Source organism: Thunnus maccoyii, chromosome 5 (genome assembly GCF_910596095.1).
Source record: "Thunnus maccoyii chromosome 5, fThuMac1.1, whole genome shotgun sequence".
Lineage (NCBI taxonomy): Eukaryota > Metazoa > Chordata > Actinopteri > Scombriformes > Scombridae > Thunnus > Thunnus maccoyii.
The window spans coordinates 4,767,672-4,779,897 of NC_056537.1; the positions used below are offsets into that span (position 1 = coordinate 4,767,672).

At 37.3% G+C, this 12,226-nt stretch overlaps 1 long non-coding RNA gene across 1 annotated transcript; it reads left to right on the forward strand.

Moving 5' to 3' along the window:
- The first annotated feature begins 9,229 nt into the window (after nt 1-9,229).
- Nucleotides 9,230-11,663, forward strand: LOC121897102. Its single transcript, XR_006096181.1, has 2 exons — nt 9,230-10,027; nt 11,554-11,663. It is a non-coding gene; the product is annotated as an uncharacterized LOC121897102 (long non-coding RNA).
- The last annotated feature ends 563 nt before the right edge of the window (nt 11,664-12,226 follow it).

Genomic DNA, 12,226 nt, shown 5'->3' on the forward strand with positions numbered 1-12,226 from the left:
AAAACATAGCAAGTGGAGGCAGCAACAGTGTCTACAGCGGCTTCATCAGTTAGCAGGAGGGTGGACCAAAACACTCAACCTGCAGACACGACAAGACAAAGTTGTAATAAAATATCGAAGATAATAATACTGCCTATTGTTTGACATCAAAACAGCGGTGGTTTGGTGGTTGGCGAATGTAGCGAAGCAGTATCTGTGTGACCATAACAACACAGGAGTCCACAGCTAACGTTAGCTAACGTTGAGCCTCACAAGACGCTGTTGTCAGCTGTTGGCCAGCTGCTGAACCACAGCTGTTTTGATGTCAAACGATAGGCAGTATCATCATCTTCGATATTTTGAGCTTCGTCTTATCTTATGTGCAGGTCACGTGTTTTGGTCCAGCCTCCAGTTACTGATGAAACCGCTATAGACGCTGCTGCTGCCTCCGCCATTGCTGTCTATGTTAAAAAGCTACAGCCGGATGTTCTGGACAGCTCCGATCCTGCTAGGCATCGAAATTTGGTACCGAATGACATGAATCTTTTTAATACTCGATAGTATTGAATCAATTTCGTTGGTGCCATGAAAGTATCGGTACCCAGCACCAGCATCACGTGATGACTAAAATAGAAGAAAATAGTGAAAAATGAATTACATAATTATATAATAATGTCAAAGTTGATGTCTTCATATGTTGTGTTTCGTTTGAACCACAGTTCAAATACCCAAAGATAATCAGTTTACTATTATGTGTGACAAGGAAAAGCATTACATTTTTTAGTGTTTTTATCCTCAGGCATGTTTCAATTTTATAAATAACACTTTGTGCTGTTTTTTTTTGTTGTTGTTGTTTGGTGCATGTTTTATGGTTTAAATCTGTACTTTTGTTAGTTTCCCTGGCAAATATGTGGAAAAATGTTTACGTGTAGATTGTTTGATGACAAAATAAAACCAAACCAAATCCCTCCATTTGAGAAGCTGAAAAAAGCTCATTTTTGGCAGTTTTACTTTTTTTTAAAAAATGACAAAAATTATGAAAATAGTTTACAGATTAATTTTCATTTAATTAATTAATGGTCTAATAGTTGCAACTCTGGAATCATCCTCTGAAGACCATGAACAGCTAACTTCATATCTCCACAGTATTTCACAGACAAAGGACAGACCTGCAGAAATCTCCTCCCTTGACACCACCAGAGAGATAAAAATATTATCATCCTGAAAAAATTAAACCCTAAATGAGTGAAATCACATCATGCCTGAACAACACTCGGCCAGGTAATTACTTTAGGCCTGTAGAGGAAATGTACACTTCCTGTCCAGGGAGACTGCTTGAGACCACCACCAGAAAAACTCATTCACATGGACTGTTATCAGAGCAGACCTCGTACCCATGAAACATTATGTCAACCTTGTGCTTTCACAGACTCCTCTTCAATAATCACATATGGATGGGCAGATAAGAGTTGACGGGAGGATGCAGGAAATGTTCTGGATGCTGAAGCAGACAGCGCTCCGCTATCTGCCTCTTCGACCCAAAGTAAAGATTTATTTTCCTACCCACTAACACTGCATCTGGCTGTGAACGTGTCAGGTGTTCACTGGGTGATGTGACTGGAGATATGGTCTATCTCAACCCTATCTCCACAAAATTACATTTAACTATGACTAAATTGTAACAGCAAAAACGTTTTACTAGAAATGTAATGCTGGCTGAATTATTTTCCCTCTCAACATAATGAGAAAATGTCGGTAATTAATGTATTTAACAAGTTGCAAAAATGTTGATACTGAATGTTTGAGTGAAAATTTCAGAGACAGGGCTGGACTGAGAAAATCATTCAGGCTGGGAAATATAGCGCGAAATATAGCCCCAGTCAGGACACTTTTTAACCAGGCGTCTTGGGGTCCCCCACTAGGAAAATTTTAGTCACAAAGACTTGATTTCCTTCATTCTGGTGAAGTTTAGTGCATGTGAATAACAAACTAATGAGCCAACAACTGTTTAGTACAATGTACTGTTATGAACCTCAAATAAAACCAAAAGTGCATATCATTAAGGAGGGAGATGGCACATGAATTAACTTCTAACCAATATTTATTAAATAATAACTAAATAAACAACCAATATACTAACAAAATAGAAAATGTCAGAAGTAGTGGGCTTCTGTGCTACTGTGGCACCAATGCTACTCTCTCTACCTTAAAAAAAAAAAAAAAAAAAAAAAAGCAAGAGCCATATTTTTGATGTACCAGTATAATACAGTCAACAACTCTCTCCAACTATTCAAAGAACAGAGCAAGAGTACAATACCCTACTTGGTTTACTGATAATACGCTACCCATCAACGGTTAAAATAGTCCTTTAACCAACACAAACATTAAATAACATAGATCTTTAAGTTTCAACAAAGCCTGAATAGTGTGACAGAAGACGTTCTGTTGTCCCAGTAATTTTAAATTATGAGCTCAAAGTATGAACTCACTGGCTGAAATTTTCACCAAAATGCATGAATTTTCAAGTAATATTAACCACATTAACTAGACTAGATATGCCAATTATGCCATCAATGTTTTTGAGGAAATTAATAAATAGAACTACCACTTTTATTATTGATTGTCCAGTTTCTTGGTAGCTTTAACATTGACAGTGGGATGATGATAACGCATTAGTAGCGTTAGCTAGGTAGCAAACGTTAGCTAGGAAGCAAACGTTAGCTAGGTAGCACATTTAAGTCATTTAGCTGCTCTAAGTTCACTTAGAGAGTCAATCAGAGAATGTGATTTTTTTCTTGAAAAATGATGATTAATCGCTTATCAGAATATTTGGTTAGCATTAGCCCTGCTAATTTTACAGCAGCTGGAGGATACTCGACTCCACTGTGTCATGCTCAGAACCAGCTCCTTCCCGGGCTGGAGATCCCTGGAGCAAACTAGACTGAAGGCTTCAGTGCATGATTGGAACCCTGGACCGCCGTCTGTAAGAGTAAACACAGCAAGAAGAGTCCCTGTTCCATCTTGTCATCCCAGGACTTCTAGCTGGCCAACAGATTTAACGCCCTGGATGAACAAGATTTCGCTCCACCAAGGGGAAGTCCCCATATGTCACTCCAGTTATGTGAAGGAACCCCAGGGTGTTGGTTACTCCACCGCATCCTGCACTGCATCGTACTCCTCCATCCTCACCCTTGCCATCCCTTAATATAGCAGCTGGTTCCAGCACAGCTTCCATACTGTCCCACTTCATGACTGTGATCACAGGAGACTCCATAGTCCGGAATGTCAGGATGAAGATGGAAAAACGTACTGTTTTCCTGGTGCAACAGTCCAGGAAATAGCCAGCAGAATCCCAAAGATTATACAGGGCCATCCAATGGATCGAATTGTTGTCCATGTGGGAACAAATGACATCTGGGTTCTGAAGACACAGAAGTGCCACTTATCGCTTCAGTCACCTGCTGAGTCTGCACACCTGGCTGTCATTGGCCTGCAGTGATTACGATGTGGCTTTCATCGACATCTTTAATTTGTTTTCGGAGTGTAGACAGCTTTACTGGAGGGATGGCCTCCACCCAAATAGAGTTGGCTCTCGCATGCTAACAGGCTTAAAATGGACTTCATCTGCTTGTTGAAGGTCCAGGAGACACAGAAGTGCTAGGCTTACATCTCTGGCCCAATTCCCACTCTTGGCTGAGTGATCAGTCGCCACAGTCGCCTGCTGAGTCTGCAAGCCTGGCTGTCATTGGCTTGCAGCAATTTATATGGCAATAACTTAATTTATATAGCACCAAAGTTACAAAGTGCTTTACAAAGCAAAGTAAAAATGGTGGATAATCAATGGTAAAAACAATTAAACAGTTTAAAAGTTATACAACATTTAGAAGGAAATATAAAAGCAAAAGATGCTACATATGAAGAGTAAAATAAGTAAAATAAAATAATTAAAATAATCAATGATCAATAAAATAAAAATTAAGAGAATGACCTTGTATAATAATAATTTAAATAATTTTTCAAGCAAAAATGCGTTTGATGGTTCCGGGCCCTTAAATGTGAGAACTTGCTGCTTTTCTTGGTCTTACATTATAGTTAATTTTATATTTTTGGGTTGTGGACTGTTGGACAAAAAAAAGATATTTTAAGATGACAATGAAGATGATGTGATAGACATTTTGTTCAGTCACTCCTATTGTTAATTGTCCCTTATATAGATATGGGGGATAATCATGCTCTCAGTGTTGGAACTACAGTTCCCATTATGCTTTGGGGGACGTAAACAGGCAGTATAACATTGCCATGGATTCAGTGAGCTAGCTGTGGGCTTCAACTTGAACCTGGTTTTTTCTTGTCTATATTTATTTACATTTTGGCAAATAGTCTCCGTTAAAAGTATGCCAAATTATCCAATAGCTGTTTGCAGTGTAGCCATTGATGTACAGATAACCTGGATTGATTTGATGTTTATTTGCTATTTGCATCAGAAATTATCATATTTTTGGGAAATGTAAAAATGTGTGTATCATGTCTGTGTGGTCTTTTATGAATCAGGTATATTTTTAATTTTGGTGATAATTGTACTTTATGGTTATTCTTGAGGTCATAGTAGGTGGTGGTGGTGTACTGGAGTGTGTTTCTAATATTTTGTCTACCCCATTTATATACATGATGGGGGGCAAAAATATCCAGCACCCACTAAAAAATAAAAATAAAGTGGAATTATTACCTTTCTGAGAGTTCAGGAAGATGTAACAAATAGCAACTTCCAGCTTAATGGCTTGTCGTTCTAATCAAAGGAAAGGTGAGTTTTTAAGGTTTCAAACCAGCAACCCTCCACTCACGAGCCCACAGGAGGCTCTCAACTCTCCTCTCTATCAGCCAATGAGACTCCAGGAAACTTGAAACAATTTCCAAGCTTTCAAAACACATTAAGGACGCTTTCATCTCGCCTCCTGCTTATCGCTGCCTCTGTACCTTCTCTCTTATCTCACAGTGTTGACCTTATTACATCCCAGAATAGTTTCACAGGAAATCTTCCAACCAGTAGCATAATTGACAGGTACAATTTAGGTGGCTGGCTTCACACACCAGAAAGCAGGGTGAATTAGCTCGTTAATTGGGAGCCTTTCTGATTTATTGGTGACTCACTGTGGCTCGGCACAAGGTGACGTGATAATAGTTCTTTGCGATTGATGTTTTTACCTCCAGCGTCTTCCTGAAGGGATAGTTGTGGGATTTAAAGTTACATCGCTGACTGCTCTCTGTGAGACACCACTCAGTTTGACATTCAGCCCATGATTATGCACACAGGACATTTATTTTTTGGTGCATTTAATCTGAACTTCTGCAGAAACATCTCTGCATCCAGCCAAAATGAAACAGATGTTCTCTAATTGTCTTCAGTGCTGTGAGGATAACATGTTTATGTAACAGTTTCTACAGTGGCAGTTTTATTTAAAAAAAAAAGGTTTAAATGCTACTTTTATAAACACCATAAATGGAAATGGGAAAGTTAAACTTACTGAGCTCTGATTTAGCAGGCTTGGTGCCCGGGAGGTGTCACAAAGAAAAAAGAAAAAAGAAATGAATAGATAGTTTCTGAACGAAGTCATCAATGGGATAGAAAACAAACCAGAATGAGGGAGAGCTTCAGAGAAGATCAATATGTTCATTATCCCAAGCGAGGCTGGATGACCAAGTGGGTAACTGACCAGGGGCCCCAAACCTCCAGGGCCCCAAAAGCCCTATGCTTTACTTATATCATATGGGTCTAAAATATTTGATTAATGGAAAATTTGTTATAAATGTGCAGCAGTTAAATCCAATCTGAATTCTGACAGGTTTAGTGGTTTTGTTCTTGAAGAGGGACTCGAAATCTAGTTTGAAGACTTTAATAGTTTTAGTTTATATTGAGCTAATTTGCTCAAACTCATTACTCCCTGAAGCCCAAGTTAACATATTCAGATGACTTGTTTTGTCTGACTAATAGTCAAAATCTGAAAGACGTTGAGTTTACTATCTAAACTATGGAAAATGCATCATGTTTATAACTTTTCGGAGAAACAAAGATCCAACAACATCCAAAAGGTATGCAGAGTCCCTATTCATGATCCCGGCTGATCAATAATATTGATTAAATTCTGTATTGACAGTTTCTTCATACACCACATTCTTGCATATATTCTGAGGAAACAGCAGGATTTTCATACATGCTAATGTTACAAATATGACCAGAATGAGTACGTAAGTGCAGCAAACGGCAGGAATTTCATGCTAATGTTACTTTTTTTATGCTAACATTACTTAAATTTTTATAATAACATTACCTATTTTATTTGCTAATGTTACTTTAGTCATACACTAATATTACTTTTTTATTCTCATGATAACTATTTATTTGCTAACATTACTTTTCTATTTTTATGCTAACGTTACTTTATTGTTTCATGCTAACATTACTTTTTTGGGTTTTTTCTGGTAATGTTACTTTATCGTTTTCATACTAACGTTACTTTGTGTGAGAGTCTTCCATGCAGCTTGTTGATGGTTTGGGACACTCATTTCTCACTACCTGTAAAGCTAACTTTGTGTAATTTGTATTAGCGTTATCACTGCTACTAGCTTCTATTCCTTACTGGAATATGTGTCATGTGTTAGCGAGAGCTGACAGACGTCTGTCAAAGCTGGTGTGTGGTTAAAAAAAAAAAGTTTTGTGAATGCAAAAGGATGAGTGCAGCATTTCCACCGCTGTTTGTTTAGAGGTGTGGAAAAGTAAAAAGCCTTCCAAAAGGCTCTTTGACTTAGAGACCGGGGTGTTCGGGTAACGTTTGCAGGAGGAGTGATGTGAAGAAGTTTTTCATCTCTTTCTTTTATCTTAGTGCCTTCATACCATGGGCAGGTTATTGCTGTCAAACCACAAGGCTGCCAACTTTGTCATCACTCCCAAATCTAAGCAGGGCATTGGATCAACTATAAAGCCATTAGTTAGATCAAAGTTAGGAATTTGCATTAGAGGTGTAGGTCCCTTAACACCAAATGTTTATTGCTCCCCTCACTTCCTGTCTGTGCCTGCTCTATCATCTCAGTGTGATCTCTCTCATCCACACCCACTATTTTTGGATGTACCTGCACCATTCCTCTGCCCTTTTCAACTTTTTCTTGCCTGGGTGTTTGCACCAATTACATCCAAAGGTTCAATGTAACTGTTTTATGATCAGGGGCATTGCTCGTACAACACTATCACAACAGCAAATGAAGCAGTAAACATAAGATCTTATGATGGTTTGACTATTCAAACACCAACAGAAACCTGACTGTTAGGTTGATGATCTATAAATTGGAACAACATATTGGTTAATATTGCAACTATTTGTGGGGGTTCTGTTATAATTTCGTAGTTTTGAACATGAGTTATAATATTCACTCTGAATCCAACACATCTTAAACTTTATTATAACACAACTGAGAAAGAGACTGCCACAGGTACTGACAAAAGCAAATAAACTAGGAAGTAAAATAATAAAAATAGATGAATAAATAAGTAAAATAATAATAATAATAATAATAATAAAATAAAAATAAAAAGGATAACGTGTCTTATAAAAGTGTGAGAGAGATTATTATTTAAAATATTATTCTATCAGGTTCAGTGCATATTTACTCAATGCCTCAATGATTTTAAATGGATGGCCAGTTTGTTTTAAATTTTGAAAAATGAAGTTTGTGTGGAGAGAATTTTTTCTCTTTTTAAAGAAGAAGAAAAATAATCCCTTTTCAAAAGTATATTTCTACGTGTATACAAGACCAGTGTTAGACTCAGTGTTATTACCATTAACAGAGTCAGTAAATGCTCCATACTGGCCAACATGGTCACAACAGTACACTGTAGTGTTGTGAGTTACACAGCAGCCCTACCACAGACGTACCTCACGAACTTTCTACATCATTAGCATTTATGCATGGAATTAAATAAAAGTGTAGCTATATATGAGAGCATCTATAGTGATTTGCGACACAATTGCTTGTCAATGAAAACAAACTTGAGGTTAAAGTTACTTAACGTTTACTGATAACATCCTGGGTTTCCTTGTGGAGCAGGTGAGCCACTGAAAAAAAGTAGTAAAATATGTGAAAATGTCCATTATTTCTGTAACAATTATAGTTAACTTACCCCTGACATGTCAACATTATCTAGCTAATTAGCTAGCTAGCTAATACCAATGATAACATTAACGTTATTCAAATTTACAATATAACTGACTTATTAATATTAATTTAATTGGTAAATTACTCACCATATTCCCCTGCCCAAAAATCATGGGTAGTGGACCATGGAATTTTAATTTTCAGATTAAAAAGGTTCTCCTTGTAAAGCTCTCCCTTTTTGGACATGTTGCTATCACCACTGTTCAAAGCTTTATTAAATGTATTGAGTATTCAGCCATGGAGCTTACGCTTCCTGCCCATACACTCCGAGTTCCCCATGCTGCTTTCAGAACCTCATGAAAATATTACAGTTGTTGAGTGTATTATGTAAACGATCATAAACAGGAACAACAACAGTCCCAAAAATGCATATATTACCTTAATATGTGAGATGTTGCATTTATAGGCTGTAAATAATGTATCCCATGTCTGTTTCTGATGTTAACTAAGAGCAATAGGGTAGGTTTATTTTTATAATAACATTTATATATTCCGTAGTTATTATTTGATCATTGCATGTTTTTTTCATTTCATTAATTCATTTCATTCAATCCGTATTAAGCTGGTAAAATCTGAAATAAGAAATTACTTTACATATTAAGTCTATTATCCTCTGTAAGTAAATGTGAGACGAGCTTTTGATGAAGACTGATTTGGACGGTGCATTTGAATGCATCGTCACCTCTGACTGTTGGAAGCAGATCAACGACAGAGACAGTTTGTTCAGAGAAATGGATAGAGATGCACTAATTTACTGGGTCAACAACGACCAAGTTAGATAGTTAAAGAAAATTTTGTATACAACCAGAAAATGCTGAATGAGCCCAACATGAGCACAGCTCCGTGGGTACGCCACCAAGGGAAGAATGGCAAAAAATACCCAGTAAGGTTACTGGCAGTGAGTGGTGAGTAACTTTTAACGGATATGATTCATTACATAGCCACATCTGTGAATTTAGCACTGGACAGCTGTGAGACTGAAATATTGAAATGTCTCTGAAGCCCACTGCAGCATGACATAGGTAACGTTAAATTCTGACTTCTCCCTAAGGTTAGCTAGAGAACAAAATGATATATGAACGAATCATGGAGTAACGTTAATGTAACGGCAGCAGTGTGTCAGCAGTATGATCCTCTCGCTCTTCCACTACTACAGGTTGCTACTTGTCACCTTGATCACGAACACTACCCTTTAGAGTACACTGTAGAAGCTACATTATAGTATAGAATTGAGTATTTATAGTATACAGTTCGAGGAATATTATAGATCCTATAACGAAACTGACAGAAGGATGGGACTGAGAGAAATTAGTTTTACAAATCTGTCTGCCAACCTTAATTCAGCACCACAGACAGCGCCATGGATTGATCAATACACGGCACAGTTACAAGGAGGATACATTTTCTCCCCTCATAATGCCCACTGGTTAAGGTGCTAGGAAGAAGAATCTTATCTGCAAACATCCACTGATAACTCATATTAGGTTGAGAAATAAGTTGGGATGGGAATTGTATTCAGTATTAATGACTAATATAATGTATATATATTCTGTTAAACCAGCTCAAATTTGGGTGAGAGGGAGGAAAAGGTCTTTCTGCCAGTACATAAGGCTGAGGTTAAGGTAGAGGGCAGGTTACCATAGCAACATCTCTTTTCATTCAGCCCCTTAGACAGTCAACCAAGAATCTTAAAGATGTTCTAGTTCTGGGTTGTGCATCATCATAGAATCATAGAAGGACACAATACTTCCATCTCTGCTCACATAAAAACACAGCAGAGAGATGGTGGCTGCAGCAGAAAGCTGCTCCAAGACATGTGTCTGTGGAGGAGGCTCTCAAAAAGGTGATCTTTTGTATTGATTGTGTAGTTTGTGTTGTTCCTGCTGTAGGGTTACTGGTGCTATGTACAGATACAGACCTCACAAACAGGTCTGAGCTGCTGTGATGTATAGTGATAAACAATGCAGCTCGTCTTTAGTAATTTTAACTTCAGTTGCTAAAAGTTAGTCTTTGGTTTCACTATCTCTAAACAACCCCTTGTGCATAAAGTGTGGGAAACATTTAAATCTAGTTTCAGAACAACTGAGTAAATCTTTGATAACACTGGCGAGCTGAAAATGTTATTGTCAACACTTGTGGTTTCTCAGTAAAGGTCTACCGCTGCCTTCACATTAAAACGCATTCATTGTGAAGTACATGCAGCCCCTAAAAATGTCATGTTCTGATGTGGGTAATAAATATAAATAGTATTATAAATATAAATATAAATATTGAAAAGAGCAATCAGAGACAGTAGACACTCGGCCAACCACGCACATCTGCATAGTCAGAACTGAAAGTCTGCAAGTCAGTCGGAGCTGGCTGGACATCGCACTGAAACAGGAAATGCTTGTGCTAGCTCACCACAGCGGAAAAGTGTATTTAATTTGGGTCAGTCATGTTTGGTTGACGGATCCACATCTGCTCATATGCTAAAATGCATCATACTCTCACTGTATTCAGCAGTGTGTATGACATATCTATGAATCTGCTGAGTAAATGGTATCATGAGTTTTTTTTAGCAGTGTACAGCATGTAGCAGTGCCAAACATCTTTCACTTAAATTTAAAGTGGTGACTTTCAATTTAATTTGTCATTTTAAATAATCTTTTTCAGAAAAAAAACTGTTGCAGGATGATTATGAGGAATAAATATCTGAGGACTGCAGAGGAATTAAGCTTGGCTGTTTGAATAACTTGTTTTTCTTATTGTAAAATATGAAGTAAATCCCAAAAGCAACAGTGAATGTATCTACTGACAAGTATTGTGTGTGTGTGTGTGTGTGTGCGTGTGTGTGTGTGTGTGTGTGTGTGTGTGTGTGTGTGACAGACTGATATATCTTCTTCCTCTGAGCCATAGAGCTCCATTGTTGTCCAAAAAACACCATCAATGAGCCAACCTGTTGCACTGTGTGACATGTTCCTTCATTACCACGAACACACACACTGTTGTTTATTTTCACTCAATGTTTGCTAAACAGTGCAGTGGCCAGCTTTTTCTGGAAATGACTGAGCCTGTTTACAAAAAAATGAAAGTGTATATTTGTGAGCCATTTTTAAATATTCACCAATGTGCAAATGGGTTTGAGGTGAATGCTAGGAGAATATTAAAAGACTGACTAACACATTTTTGGTTATGTTCTTTTCATGGGATTTGTTGACAATGAAAAATATAGATTTATCTTTTAAAGCCTAATTAGTTTTAACGAGTTTCATCAGGACCCCAAACAAAACAAGTGTACAAACATTGATTTGCCTGGTGAGAAGGGTCATTCAAGTGTTCAGTATTAAAAACTGGTTGCAATGTTTTCTTTTCTCTTTGCTCCACCAGGCATGAAGAGGAGTGACTACACAAGTGTTGGAGGAAGATACAGTTTTAACCAAAGGCTGTTGTTTTGTGTTTACTGCAGTTTTTTGAAATAAATGGTTTATGCAATTTTATATTATTAAATATCTGTATATGAATGAACAGTTTGTCACTCCTTGTTATTCTTTCATGCTCTGAGTTTAGGAACTACAGTCCTTCAAAATGCTTTGGGGGATGCAAGCAGGAAGTATAATGTTTTATTTTTTATTTTTATTGTCCGTCTATATTTGTTTACATTTTTACATACTTGCAGTGTTATACTGAATTAGCTTTGAGCAGATTACTGTTGATACTGAAGAAAACTGATAATTATCAGGAAATATCTGAGGTTACAGGGAGTCATTTTCATTAATTTAGATATCTGTCATATGATTTCTAAGTGGATTTGTGTTTTATGTTTACCCAGACTACATCATGTGATGAAATCTGGATAAACATTCACAAATCCACTGTGAATGTTTGTCCAAAAACCACATGTGCCCTTGGATGCCTCACATGTGAAACGTCCGAAACCCATTTGTACCCCTGAATGCATCACAATGTCCAACTTTACAGCAGAAATAAACATATTTACAGCCTGGTACAAGAAACAGTTTTGGTCTCTGTAGCTAATTTCCCCGTTCATGACAACTGTACA